This window comes from Monodon monoceros, unplaced genomic scaffold, assembly GCF_005190385.1.
Source record: "Monodon monoceros isolate NGI ecotype Baffin Bay Population unplaced genomic scaffold, NGI_Narwhal_1 Super_Scaffold_19, whole genome shotgun sequence".
Taxonomy (NCBI): domain Eukaryota; kingdom Metazoa; phylum Chordata; class Mammalia; order Artiodactyla; family Monodontidae; genus Monodon; species Monodon monoceros.
In genome coordinates, this window is record NW_021703775.1 from 79,930,341 (window position 1) to 79,944,494 (window position 14,154).

At 51.1% G+C, this 14,154-nt stretch overlaps 1 protein-coding gene across 1 annotated transcript in view; it reads right to left on the reverse strand.

Annotated features, from left to right (window-relative positions):
- Window positions 1–2,762, reverse strand: part of LPIN1 (lipin 1) — a 68,400-nt gene extending 65,638 nt beyond the window's left edge. Inside the window, exon 1 of the mRNA XM_029231955.1 lies at window positions 2,664–2,762. The gene's annotated coding sequence lies outside the window, so the exon portion shown is untranslated. The remainder of the gene's footprint in view (window positions 1–2,663) is intronic.
- Window positions 2,763–14,154: the final 11,392 nt, after the last annotated feature.

Below are 14,154 nucleotides of genomic sequence, written 5' to 3' on the forward strand. Positions count from 1 at the left end.
GGCCTACTAAACTGATTTTAGGACCAGAGGGTAACAGGCAGCACTGTGAAGAATACTGGCCTGTGCCAGTATTCACTTCTTGTTGCTTAAATAAAAGGTGGGGCGGGGTCAGGGGGGAGACATGGGAAGTCTCCCTGACAGTCTCCCTGACAGGCCCCCCCCCCACTGTCAGGAGGGTCTCCCGAGCCCGGCACATTGCATCCCCCGAGCTGGACCTGCTGCCAGGAATGAAAGCAGGTGTCAGGCCCCTGCTCTTTCTAGACCCTCTGCTCACAGCTTAGAAAGCTCCCGCTGATGGGCTTCGCTCGGACTTTGCTCGACTTCTTTTCACAAATCCCACCCCGATTCTAAGTGAGTGGGCTTCGGGAGTAATAAACCCGGCCAGGGTTCAGTGAAACCTAAGAAGTGGGACTTTGCCCGCCCTCCCCAGGACACTCGCCCCAGTGCTGACCGGACATTGCAGCCTCACATGTTCCTTGTCACCTCAACAGCCCCCGGTTCTCATGGCTCAGTCACGCTGAGGAAGCTGAAGTGCAAACAGGTCAAACCACCAGCCTCAGTGTCCCAACTGGACCACTGTCTCCTAGGTCTTTTTCAAAATGCTCCAAAGGCCATTCCCGTCAACAGGCCTTCCCTGGAATGAGCTGCCTGCAGTGTCATCCATCCCCATCAGCACCCCTGCCCAAATCAATTCATCACATTTAGGTACCTTTTAGACCTTGAACCCAGAAGAGAAAGGACCCAGGGGAGGCCAACTCACAGTGTGAGAGGGGGACCCATAGCGCTGACTCACAGCCCCGAGGCCAGAGTTAGGCAGGACTGTCCCAACTCTACAATTAGCCCTCCTCACTGGCACCTTGCGCTCCTCCCTTAAAATAACAGTGACCACAGGGACCCCGCATTCTTTCCCAGGGGCTCTTGTGTATCTCAGTGAACACGTTTACCATAACTTGCAAATGGGTGTGATTCTCTCTTCATTGCCTAGGAGAAGAAACACTCAAGACACACTCAAGAGAATGTGTCTTTGGCCCAAGTTACAAGTGGGTAAAACTACAAAGCCAAGTTCTTTGCACCAGCCTGTGTGCGCCATAGGCCTCAGGCCCTTCCTTTGAAATCTCTCTCCATCTCCTGCCCTCCACCCCGCCCTCTGGTCCAGGGCCCTGAACACAGCTGACTGGGTTGAAGGCAGGCTTACAGACTTCCTTCTGGCCAGGCTGGCCACACTACCCCCTCCCAGGGCAGACTTCCCAGCCTTTCCGAGGTCCCCTCAAGACCAGGAGATCCGTCGGTGCCCCACCCAAGTGCCCAAGTTCTCTCCCTTGCAACAAGACTCAGCAGGTTTGTCCTCTGCAGCCATTCTTTCCCAGAGTGCTGAGATTTTGGGCAACTGAGACCCGGGATGGTGAAGGCAGCTGGGCAGGGCCCCACTGCCAAGCTAACGCAGAACCCAGACGAGAGCCCAGGCCTCCAGGCCCACTAAGTTCAGGTCCAGGGCTCTGTCCAGGCATGGCTCCACACCATACAGCCCTCCACACAAACAAGCATAAAAGCTCCAACCACACACCCATACACAAAAACACTCGATAATAAAACAGATGTCGGCAGATGTGAATGAAGCATTATCAAAATACAGAACCGGAAGACAAACTCTGAGATTTCCACCATTTCTGGGGGGAAGACGCGTACGTGTGTGTTTACTTCTCAGTTGCTGTACTTTCCGCAGTTGCTTACTTTAATTCATAAGACCCAAATTATAGAACAGGGACAAACAGTAAATTTCACAAGCACGCCCCCATTACCCGCCCCCTCCCATAGAAACAGTTGATAAGCTCATGTCTCCAAAAAACTCCTCGAAACTACTGGGCTCTAAAAATTCTTTGAATTAACACGGCCAGTTGTTTTAGTCAAGTTCCTGTTTGTTGGTCAAAACCGGGTTGACATCTGCGTTCTCCAGCCACTACCCTCCACGCAAATGACCAGCCGGTCATCTATACACACCCCTGCTCCACGGCACTTCAAGGTATTTCCAAAACACTACTTTTCATCCTACGTTTTCCCCACCTTCCCCAAAATAAAATTATTCGCAGGGGCATCTGATGGAAGGCCTAGCATCCAGCAGGCTGCAGGAAAGGTGCACAGAAGCTGGCAGAGGAGGGACCAGACTGTATGTAATCCAAGAACCAGGATTCCAACCCGGGCTCAGCCTGCCGCCCGGCAGCTGTGTGACCTTGGGCACGTAAGTCAACCTCCCCGAGCCTGTTTCCTCAACAGCAAAGCAGGAATCCCAAATAACCCACCCCCACCTCCCCGACCAGTTTCATAAAAGTCCCCGGCGCTAAGCAAGGGCTGCTTGCTGCCCAAGTACTACCCACACGTCCTGCCAGGACGGAGTCCCGCGGCCACCCTAGAGTTCGCCACGCCGATCAAGGTCAGCCCTTTGGGAGAAGGCCCGAGGGAAGCTCACGAGGCCGCCGGGTCCCTGGGCCTGTTCTCCGCCTCCCTCCCTGAAACACTTGCCCCGAAAGGGCCGCGGGGACAGAGTGTGGTGCCCGGGCATCACGTCGTCCCGCATCCCCTGGCCGGCAGCGGCCCGACCGCGCCCCCCGACCCCGGGCGGTGCCCCGCCCTGCCCAGCCCGGCCCCGCAGAGGCTGTGGCCCCTACCTCGGCGGCGGCCGGGGTTTGGCCGGGGCTCCACGGAGACTCGACACGGGAGGCTGGCGGCGGGGAGGTTGTTACTCACCTTGCGGCGCAGCACGCTTGGCCGCCTTTGTATGCAAACACCCAGCCCGCCTCGCGCTCCGGGTCTGCGCGGCCCGGCCCCCGGGGGCGGGGCGAGCGGGGTGGCGCAAGGGGCCTCACGAGACTCGAGGCGCTCGGCTGCTTTCAGGGCCCGCCCGGCCCCAGGCGGCAGAGCCTCCCTCGCAGGAAGTGCCGGGGCAGCCCGCCCCCTCCTTCCTCGCCTACCTTAGTGCTCTTTACTGAGATGCAGAAGGAAGGCGGAAGATGCGGGCTTGGAAAGAAATACGAGTGCAGTTCTGGCCACTCTAAGACTGGGATTTTTTCCAGCCGACCCAGACATGTCGGGAAGGGGAAGGCTTCTGGTGCTCATTGAAGAAGCCGGCTGGCTCTAGGTAGAAGTTAAGGGTCATCTGTTATGTTTCTCTGCTATCCGCATTATTTCCACTGCATCTAAACAAGTCCAGACTCTGCAGGGAGAATTTGTTTCCAACAAGCAACGAGGAGAAGACACTAGATCACGTTTCAGTATAAACTGAGCTGGATTCACGAAAGCCCTTTGCCCTGCTGATCCTGCCCTGGCTGGAGTCCCCCTGGGAGGGCCCTTGCTGTGCTGTCTGCAACCAAGCAGTCACCCAGCTGTGACTCAGCCAGGACAGCTGAGGTGATCCCCTGGGCCAATCCCTGGACCTGCTGCTTTCAGCCCAACTCGGAAGAGGAGAAGGAAACCACCACCGGGATGAGTAAACTTGCTCCAGCCTCTGGAGGAGGAAGGAGGGAGGAGTGATGCCAGGGCAAAGGACTCAGACTCGGTTTCACTATCTGGAAAATCGGAGGCAGATCCACTTTGAGAATGGAAATGGCCATCACGTGAAATGCATGGCCTTTGCTAACTTGAAAGATTTTGAAGTTCTAGAACCGTATACACTAAGGAGTGGTGATTCCCAGGATGTGTTCAGTGCTTAGCCCAGCTCTGATACAGAGACTGCCCGGCTTGCCCAGCCTCAAGACCAGGCAGGCTGCTGACCCTCCTCCTCGGAGGGACACCTAGAGAAGGTTGATGATGTGTAAGGCTAAACAATGACAACTCCTCGACTGTCAGAAGTTTTCTCTACATAGAAAAGCGACGAGAATGATCTAAGCCGCCCTATTCCAGCTGGAAATCTCCATCCTTCTATCCAGTGACAATAACAATCCTGGGAATTCTGAAGTTTTCCAGATTAACTACCTACACAATTGAAAGGGCTCAGCAAGGGGGAGGGGAGACAGGATGGTGACCGACCGCCCCTCTTCACCTGAGTCTCATGAAACAATACAGGTGGGTGTGCAATTGACTCATCTCCTGACAGTGACAACGGTGGTTAGCTCTGTAAATGCCCAGGGCAGAAAGGATACCAGAGAAAGAGCAATGAATTTCCCCCAGAGGGCTATACTTTATCTCTGGTGCCTGACTTGGTCTCCTAGGGAGGGAGGGAATCTCAGTAGTATGCAAGGCCAGGGTTTGGCTGGAGGCCTTCAGCACAGGCACTCCCTTGCTCGAGGCCTCAAGAATCAGATGGGAACCAGGGACCACCCAGTGCTGCGCCGCCCCCTCGGAGGGCAGGGCACAGAGCAGTGTGGAAATCCACCAGAGGTGGAGTGGGTCCCATCCCAGCCGGGTGCCCGTGGGCGGGCTAACCAAAGCGAGTTTCTTGGGGGAAGAGGCAGGTATGAGAGGTCCTGGGTTCCACAGGAGGAGGAGGGAGGGTACACCAGGGGGAGGGAATGCTTGGAACCAAAGCACAGAGGGCCCACCCCCAAATTAGGGGGAGGATCATAGATGAGGGCTGAGGCATCCAAGAGGGCAAAAGAAGTCGCAGGGAGATTAAGGGGAGCAGCTGACAATTGGCCACAGCTTGAAGGCCACACCACCCTAATGCACCCTAACAGATACATTAATTAGACCGCACAGTGCACCCTCCCCTGGGCCACGCGCTGGGCAGAGTCCAAGACTCATGGGACTCAGGCACACCGTGCAGCAGGGAAGCAAGGAGAGCCCCCAGCCTCAGGGCAGAGGGAGACGCAGGTCCCCCACTGGCCGGCGGGCCACACTGCCTGGCATGGAGAGCAGTCACCACCCCCGCAAGCCCCAGCCCCGTCTGTCTCCCCGCCTTCATTCAGTACTCATGTGTTGAGTGCCGCCCTGTGCCCATGCTGAGCGCTGGGGGCTCCAGCGGGGACCAGGCCAGTCGCGGCGTCTGTCCTCCGTTGAGTGTTCAGTTGGGGGCAGTAATGTCGGTCGATGGCACAGATACACATAAAAATTGTTACCCTATTCAGTGCCACCATGAACTGACCGGTTGGACATGGCTGCGGGACTTGACCTGCCCGGCCCCAGAGGAAGAGGGGCAGGCGCTTACGTGCACTGCTCTAGGCCAGGTGTGCCGGAGCAGACCGACCGGAGGAGGCCAGCCTGTGCAGAGCGGGCTGGCACCTGCAGGGCTTGAAGGAAGACACCCCCCGCCCCGGCCCTGCACCGCTGGCCTCTGATGGGGGAGGGGGAGCACGCCAAGTCCCTTGACCGCCCCGGCAGTGGCTCCCCACCTGCGTCCCGGTGATCAAGCGGGGCTGGGACATCCTTTCTCCCCTGGCCGCATGGGGAAGATTCCTAAAGAGTCAGGTGAGGACAAGAAATACATTTTTGCTAGGAAACTACATCGTTCTCTCTTCCTCCTCCACAGCCAGGCCTGCAGGACCCAGGTCTCTAAGAAGCAGCCCTCACACCTCGGAAGGTATGTCCTTTGGTGTATACGTCACACACACCAAATGTCTGAGTTTCGCTTTATAGCCTTCCTCCCTCCCTGTTTTTACCCCAGCCTTGTAGTGAACAAGTGTCTCTCCTTTGCCATGCCCAGGACTGACAGTCACTCTGTTTGGTCTGGCACAAGCATTTGCCAATGAGAACAGACATGTAGCACAGCAGAGCAGGGTCCTGCTGGATTCTGGAGAAGGTTGGGAGGTGAAGGGAAGAGGAGAGATGAGGTGGGGCAGGAGTGAGGCCACTTAGGGAACCTGGGACAGTGACTGGTGACTGGTATGTTAATCACTGGCAAGGCCATACTAGATGAATCTACCTGAGAAGAAAACATATTTGGAATTCAACTGGGAAATGCATCTGCTACGGACTAAATGTTTATATCCCCCCAAATTTATATGTTGAAGCCCTAACTCCCAGTGTGATGGCATTTGGGATGGGGAGGGAATTAGGCTTGTAGATGGAATCATGAAGGTGGAGCCCCACCAGAAACCTGGACCCCAAAGCTAAACATAGTGGTCCAGCCTCTGACCTCAGTGAGGGAAGCTGGCTACAGAATAAGATCAGCTTCCTGCAAGAAGACACTGTGCGACCGACCCAGTTACAGGCCGTGGGCTCAGGGCCAGCCCCAAGGTCATTGCTCAGCTACTAGAATTTTCAGCTGATAGACCTTTGTTTGCACCCAGTTAAGATAAAATCTTCAATGCTAACTGATATAATCCTTTGTCGGTCTCTAAACAAACAATTAAGAAAGGAGAAGGGACAGGATTTGTCAACAAATTCTCATATCTGTAAATATGCAGCATTTAAACTCGCCAATAGCCATGCACATTGGCATCTGCTCGTTGCCTGGAGCCTAACTAAACACAACTTCTTTAATCGTTGACCTAGAACCTGGGGTTGGTTGAGGAAAGTCACTCTATACTCAAGGACTTCAAGTCATCGCTCTCATCATCTCTTGTTCTTAGAATAAGTAAAATTATTCCGAATTGGACATTCTCACCCACCCCTAACACGGTAAAGCAGTGTTTACCGCGAAAACTTCTCACATATTAGAATCACCTGGGTAACTGTTAAAACTCTCAATGCCCAGACCAGCATTCACATCAGCTAACCACAGTCTCTGGGGGCAGGACCCAGGCATCGGCACCGCAGAACTCCCCATGAGACTCCAGTGCACAGTCACGTTTACAACCCAGTGTTCTCCAAGTCCAATTCCCTTCATCCTGTACCCTGGCCGGCTGCCCTTCCCTCTCTCAAAGCCCACCATCTCCTCTCCCAGCACCCTGTGCCAAGGGTCAACATGTAATTTATGTTCCTTCTAAATGTCCTTATAACAGAACCCATACAAGACAACTCAAGTAGATTGAGTGAGTGTGAGTGTGAGTGTGTGTGTGTGTGTGTGTGTGTGTGTGTGGAGCATGATACATTGAAAGGGGCCAGGGATTCCAGCAATGGGCCTTGAACTGTGGCAGATTTCTCTCTGTCCCTCACTGTCTTTCCACTTGCTTAGCTCTGCCCCCTTCCCCTCTCCCAGCTGCTTCCTCTGCTTCCTCTCCAGGGTTGCCTCCCACACACAGCTCACCAGGTAGCTGTTTCCTTCACATGACCACCTACCTCAGTTCCCCTAACCCCAAAATTTCAAGGGAGAAATTGTATTGACTCGGGTCATCTCCCAACCTACAGTACAAAGTCGCAGGTCACTAACATGATAGGAATGACTACCTTTGCTTGTCCATCCCTGGTCCAGTGCTCCCCAGTTCTGCTCATATCCCCTTTTCCATCACCTCACGTACCCCAGACACAGTACTCGACACTGTAGGAGACTGTGTCACTGTAGGAGACACAGTACTCGACACTGTAGGAGAGAGAGCCGTGAGCCAGACATGGCACCTTCCTTCAAGGGCTCCATAAGTTTGTCAAACATCCGAGCCTTGATGTCAGGGAGAACTGAGGGAAGAAGAGAAGCAGGTGCTATGGAAGAGCGGAGAAGACCGGATCAAGCCTGATGGGAGACGCCAGGGCGAGGGGCTCCACGCTGGGCTCTGATCCCAGCTTCACCTCTTGCTAGTTATGTGATCTTGACCTCTCTGACCCTCAGTTTCCTTTTCTACTGAACTGGGGTGAAATATCTGTTTCACGGGCTGTTTGAAGGAATAAATGATCTAAAGTACTTAGTGCAATGCCTGGCACAATATACATGGTCCACTCTGGTGAGTTTTATAATAGTAATGATAATTACTACTACCATTATTATTTAGTTTGAACACTTAGAAGCCTGATACGGAACACAGTATCACGTTTTGGGCCTTCAGGTTGGGGAAGACTCCTGACCGATGAAGTGTGAGTGGGAGGAGATATTTCAGGCCAAAGGACCAGCACGTGGAAAGGCCCCGTGAAGGCATGTGGGAAAGTGGGGAGCTCATGCCCTGTGGCTCAAATGTGGCGTTGACTCCCCAGTTTGAATGCAAGAATGAATTCATACCCGTCTCTCTTCCATGGTGTCCAGTGCATGCTGGGCCCCCAGGGAGGTCTCAGAGGAGACGCTGAATGACTGCTGAATTGATCAGCTAGGTTTAGTTAGCCTGGGAGAGGGATTAACCACTCCGGAGACTTAAAGTCAATTTCCTGGATTTTAAAGCACACGTTCCTTTGTGCTTAGGAGGACTAAATTCAATTTTCCCTTAACCCAAAGCAGAACATTAACATCACACCTGAGCAAAATGACATGCACCTACGAGGAGCATCAAAGATGATGGAGCATCCACATCGCCTCCTCTGGTACCCATGGGAACGCTGCCTCAGTAAACCTCTGGCCTCTCTCTCCACCCTTCGTCCCTTCCGTTCTGTGGAAGGAAGTACAGAGCTGTGACTCAACTGCTCCTTTCTGGTGTGACGGTCAGTACCAACCAAGACAAAATTCCATCTTCCTGGTGCAACAAGGGAAAGAGGTTGCCTGCCCCTCCCCCCTTTCCTTAGCACGTTTACTATTGGACACTTACTACACATTCTTTCTCTGCCCCTTTGAGAGTAAATCTTAAAAAGTAAATCTTTCTAAAAGCTAAATAAGCCTCTGGGCACCTGTACAACTCAGAAATATTCCTAGCACCTGGCAGCCACCTCTCAGAAATGTAAACAGAAAGATGGCGCCCCCGTCTCCCAGCGTCCCTGGGAGAGCAGGCGCCTAACTTTGGCAGGTGTCCTGCCTCGCTCCACGGTGCAAAACTAGCTCTTGTCACAAAGGAACTAGAAGTTTCGTTTTTCCTTTGGATAAAGGCAATAAGCTAACACAGATGGCCACCCCATTACCAGGTGAACCGTGTGTGACAAATGGTGCTGTCAGGTCCTCTTACTGAGGACTGGTTGTCGTTTAACCCGAGAACACATGTCAGCCTGCCTACATGAACGTGTGAAATCCCTTAATGTCTTTGCAGTCTCTTATTGGATGGCCTGGTTTAATGCTTTTTCGATAATTAAACGCATTTCTTTGTCGTCTCCCTTTGTGGAGGTTTTCTGGGCTGGGTGGAGATTTTGATTTTTTTTTTTTTTACATCTTTATTGGAGTATAATTGCTTGACAATGGTGTGTTAGTTTCTGCTGTATAACAAAGTGAATCAGCTATACATATACATATGTCCCCATATCTCCTCCCTCTTGCATCTCCCTCCCACCCACCCTATCCCACCCCTCCAGGTGGTCACAGAGCACCGAGCTGATCTCCCCGTGCTGTGCAGCTCCTTCTCACTAGCTATCTATTTTACGTTTGGTAGTGTATATGTGTCCCAGCACCGGCCTGGCTGTCCTCAGGACATAGCCTTCCTGCCCCTTGGTTCCCCCGAGCCAGCACAGGGAAGCATGCAGTGTGCGACGGCCAAGGTTAACTCACGAGAGAAGCTCTACAATCTGCTTCTGGTCACAGGTCAAGTGGTTACTGCTGTCCATCCCTCATCCCGCAAGTTCTCTCTCAAAGCATGCTAGGAGTCCAGAGGATCCACGGAGAGAAAGCACAAATTCACGAATTCAATGTGGAAAAAATTAAATCTCCATTTCACTAACTTCTAACTCACATTTAGTAGCGTTCCCTTCAATTATGAACGTAGGGCAACAACACACAATGGTAGCAACAGTTCCTGAGACCAACGCCACCAACTACAGATCACAAATATTTTCACACCGCAACAAAGTTGTTGACGACATTGAGAAATATCCTAGACACTCATTACTACTTAAAAATGTTGGTCGTTATTCGATCTGCTGCTCAGGGACAGGGGAACCAAGGCAGCCAGACCTCGGAGAACCAAGGACGGGAGGCAGCCACTGGGACTTAGTCAGAACAACAGAGAATGTCTCCCTCCGCCACCCCACACCTCCGAGCTGTAACAGGAACAACAGCAGGGTAACAAGAACAGCAGGGAGAGGAAGAATAACAGGCAAAGGGACCCTCTGTGAGGCCCAGTGCAAAGGGAAGGTCTAAAGCTGAGAGTCAGGCAAGTATTTCTCGGGCAAACCACACCCTGAAACACAAGGTGTTCCCACAGGAACTTGAAGGGTTCGGTGCACTGAGGGTAACCATAGCAACAAGGAACCTCAAGCCCAGCCCAACTTCTACCCAGGTTAACTCCCACCCCCACGCTAAGGGCCTGCCAGGAGGAAAAGTGGGTCCATTTCTAGAGATTAAAAGCAATTTGTCTAAGTTTCTACAGTTCTACCAGGATGTCCAGCTTTCAAGAAAAAACGAGGAGGCAAATGAATAGGCGAGATAACACGCTTCCAAGAGACAGTAACAATAAGAGATGAGATGTGACACAGGTGTTGGAATTATCTGACTTGCATTTTTTTAAATCTGATGTATAGGGTAAACTCTCTAATGCATAAGGTACACAATATGCAAGATCAGATGAGTTCACTGGAGAGATGGAAACTATAAGAATCTAAGGAAAATGCTAGAAATGGAAAATACAGTAATGAAGATGAAGACCGTCTTCAGTGGGCTCATTAATAGACTCGACATAGTGAGGAAAGAATCAGGGAAGCTGAAGTAAGGTGACCAGGAACAGCCAAACTGAAACACAAAGAGAAAAAGAGTAAAAGGGAAGAGAAAAGAAAGAAATGCACATCTGCAGTGGTGGGTCAATGTCAAACAGTCTAGCATTCATGTAGCAAATGCCAGGAGAAGAGAGTGAGATAGCTGGGCAGAAGAAATCTTTAAAGAAATTATGGCCTAGAATTTTCCAAAATGAGTGAGAGACACCAAACCACAGATCCAAGAATCTCAAAGATCACCAAGCAACCATATTGTCACACACACACACACACACACACACACACACACACACGCATGAACATAGGCATATCATATTGAACCACTGAAAATGAAAGGAAAGAGAAAGTCTCAAAGGCAGCCTGAGAAAAGAAATTACACAGAGGAACAAGATATGAATTACAGCATATTTCTCATCAGAAACCATGCAGGAGAGCCAGTGGAGAATCCTGGCAGACATGGGATGCAGGTTAACATCTTAGGTGATGCACGGTGACACCACGTGCCCCTGATGGAATGCACTGAGGAGGCGTGTCCCCTCTGTAACCTTCTTCCCGACAGTAGAACAACTTTATCTGATCCTGAGAAAACACCAGATAAACCCACATGGAGGGGCTTCCAACAAAGTAACTGACGAGTACCCTTCAAAAGTGTCAAGATAGTGAAAGACATGGCGAGACCAAGGAACCGTCACAGACTGGAGGGGACTAAGGAGGCAGGACAACTCAATGCCATTGAGGATCCTGGACTCGATCCTGGAACAGAAAAAGTAATTGGCAGAAAAACTGGCGACATTTGAATAAATTCTGCAGCTTAGCTTGAGAAAAAATAGATGACTGGTTCGATATTGCCACATACGCTTAGTTCCAAATGATTGGCAAAGACGCAAAGGCCCAAGGAGTTAGGGAGGAGTGCTGGGAGAGTTCTGGGTGGAAAAAGGTGCTACAGGCTGTGCTTAATTTACTTAAGCAGATGGGGTCTGATCCAGACCTTGAAGGATCATTGCATAACAAGCAGTGGAAATGAATAGAGAAAGGATTTTGCAGGGGTGGGAGGAAGGGGTGCAGGGAAATGTGGAAAGACAAGTTTATCGAAGTTTTGGCAGTGGGCAAGTCAGAAACGTGTTGGGGATTTGCTGTGCAGGTTATCAAAGAGCGAATATCCTCATGGGTTTGTTGAGCAGTTAATATGGGCAAGTGGGCTGAGACCAGCACGTCATGGCTTCAAGTGCAGCCTCGTATCATAGTTGGTGTTTTTAACCACCTCGCTTTATGTCAAGCCCGTGCTTTAGAGGGTGGCTGTCAAGTACCTGTCATCCCTATTATATTAGAGAGTACAGCTCTTTGGGAAGCTTAGATCTGAATTCCCTGTGAATAAAGATAGCAATAGATATTTTATATTTATGGTGAGAATTTCAACCAGCTCTTGATCCCTTTTTAATAAAAATTCTTTGAATCACGTTAACCATTAAAAAATATATAATACTTGGTTCTTTTTGGTTTATGAAATATCTCTGTTAACGTGAAAGTAAGTAATTTAGAATTACGATTAAAGTGAACATTCGCCTACTGCAAAAAAAATGGCACTGCAAATGATGCTTTAAACTGAAGGCCCTGGAGAACCACTAAAAGCTTATAAGCAGGGAGGGAAATGTTGTGAAACCTCCATTTTATGGAAATGAATCTGGCCAGGGTGGGCTGGCCATGCGGGATGGCGGGAAGGCGGGATGGCGGGAAGGCGGGATGGCGGGAAGGCGGGATGGCGGGATGGCGGGAAGGCGGGATGGCGGGAAGGCTGGGCGGCAGAAGACAGTAGAGGTAGGCGGCTTCTGCGATGGTCTAGGTAACCAGTTCCCGGGTCAAGCAATGATCAGGCATCAATTGTCATGGAGAACGGATGAAGGGACAACACCTTTCCAAACTCCTCGGGTTTTCTCAGGTAACAACACTAATCCCCACACTGGCCCCGGGTGGGATAAGTCCTGCCCCAGGCTGTGAAATGAGAGCCCTTAGAACTTCCCTGGAAGTGAAATCCTTCTCGGATATAGAAAACCGGATTTTTCATTTGTTTCTGCCATCATCCATTAAAGAAGGGCAAGAGACCAGGGAGAGAAAGTGATTCGGGAGCTGTGCTTGCCTGTTTCCCAGCTGAGACCCTAGTGTGGGTGTCTGTCCACACAAGCTGGCTGTTTGGAGAGGTCTGTGGCTACCACCCTATCCCAACTCAGAAACATAACAAAAACAAAGACAGAAACCACTCTCTTAACTCCCAACGAAACTGCACCTCCTATAAATGCTTGTGTGCTGATATATTCATGACTAGCTGTTCTGGGCCTATACCAAGGGGACGAGGAGGGAGCCAGGAGGGGGTGGAGGGAAAAGACAGAGTCACCTATTCACAGGGGTGCTGTGGGCTCTGCTTGGGTCCTGGTCTGGGAATCAAAGTTCCTGTCCCTATTGCTTTGTCCTTCTAATGAGAATTAGACTCTGGAGGTTCCTGTTAGGCACCAACTTGCAGGACTCCCTGAAAATACTCTCAGTATCACATGCCTGCATGTACATCTAAATGGCATTTCCCATTTCATAAGATAAAATATTGGAAAATATTTGTATAAATAATGCACCATGGTTTACCATTCTTCAAAGAACTCCACAAGAAGGCAATCCGTGACATCGAACAGATGAGGAAACCCGTGTAACAGCCCACGTTTGTAAGAGCAAACCAATTCACAGAAGGTAGAATTGAGACCCCAAGAGTCTCGTGATAGGGCTCTAGTGTCCCCAGATTTCTGCCACTGATTCCATTCTTCTGTGGGTTCAGTGGCTGAGAAGCTAGCACGGGGGACATTTGGGCGTGTTGTGTGGGGATTGATACCCCATTGTGTCCACCCCCGCAAGCCAGCCGTTTACCTTCACTGCCAGCAGAAAGCCTCACCTTCCCTACTTGGAGGGCGTGTTGGCAGGACCCCATTCAACGTCCATTAATTTCATCTGGAGGTCGCAGCTCATGGGAACACCGACCTGGTTGATTTTCCTCTTTCTCCTAGTTTTCTAGTTCCCCTCAGCCCGGGCCACTGCTTACGGGCTGTTGTTAGGACACACGTGGCTGGCCCCCATCCCAGCCTTACCCTTCTCTCTCTTTCCTCCTTGATCTTGCCCCTCAACCTGCCTCGTCCACTGCCATTTTCTCTCCTTCTCCACTGTCCTTTTACCCGTGCCCTCTGCAAAGACTCCGGGAAAAGCTCATTGTTGGGTGGCAGGATTCTGATGACCCCACTGGGGTTATGATGTCAGCATTTGGTGGCGCTCAGGGGAGGAGAGAGAGGGCTCAGTAAGGCTGCTGCGTGGAGCTGGTTGGAGGCCAGCACTGGATCCAGAAAAGAACCTAGTCAACGCTGGGGCTGATCGAAAGCTTGGAGCACAATGTGACCAAATTCTTCCATGAGATCAGATTTTGCCTGGCTGAATTCTGAGTTATAAAAAGCTAACTAGAAGGGACTTTTCTTTCACTCTAACAAAGTGAGAAAACATTGAGAGAGGAATTAGCATATCCATTTTTTATAGAGCATGAAAATTTGGTGT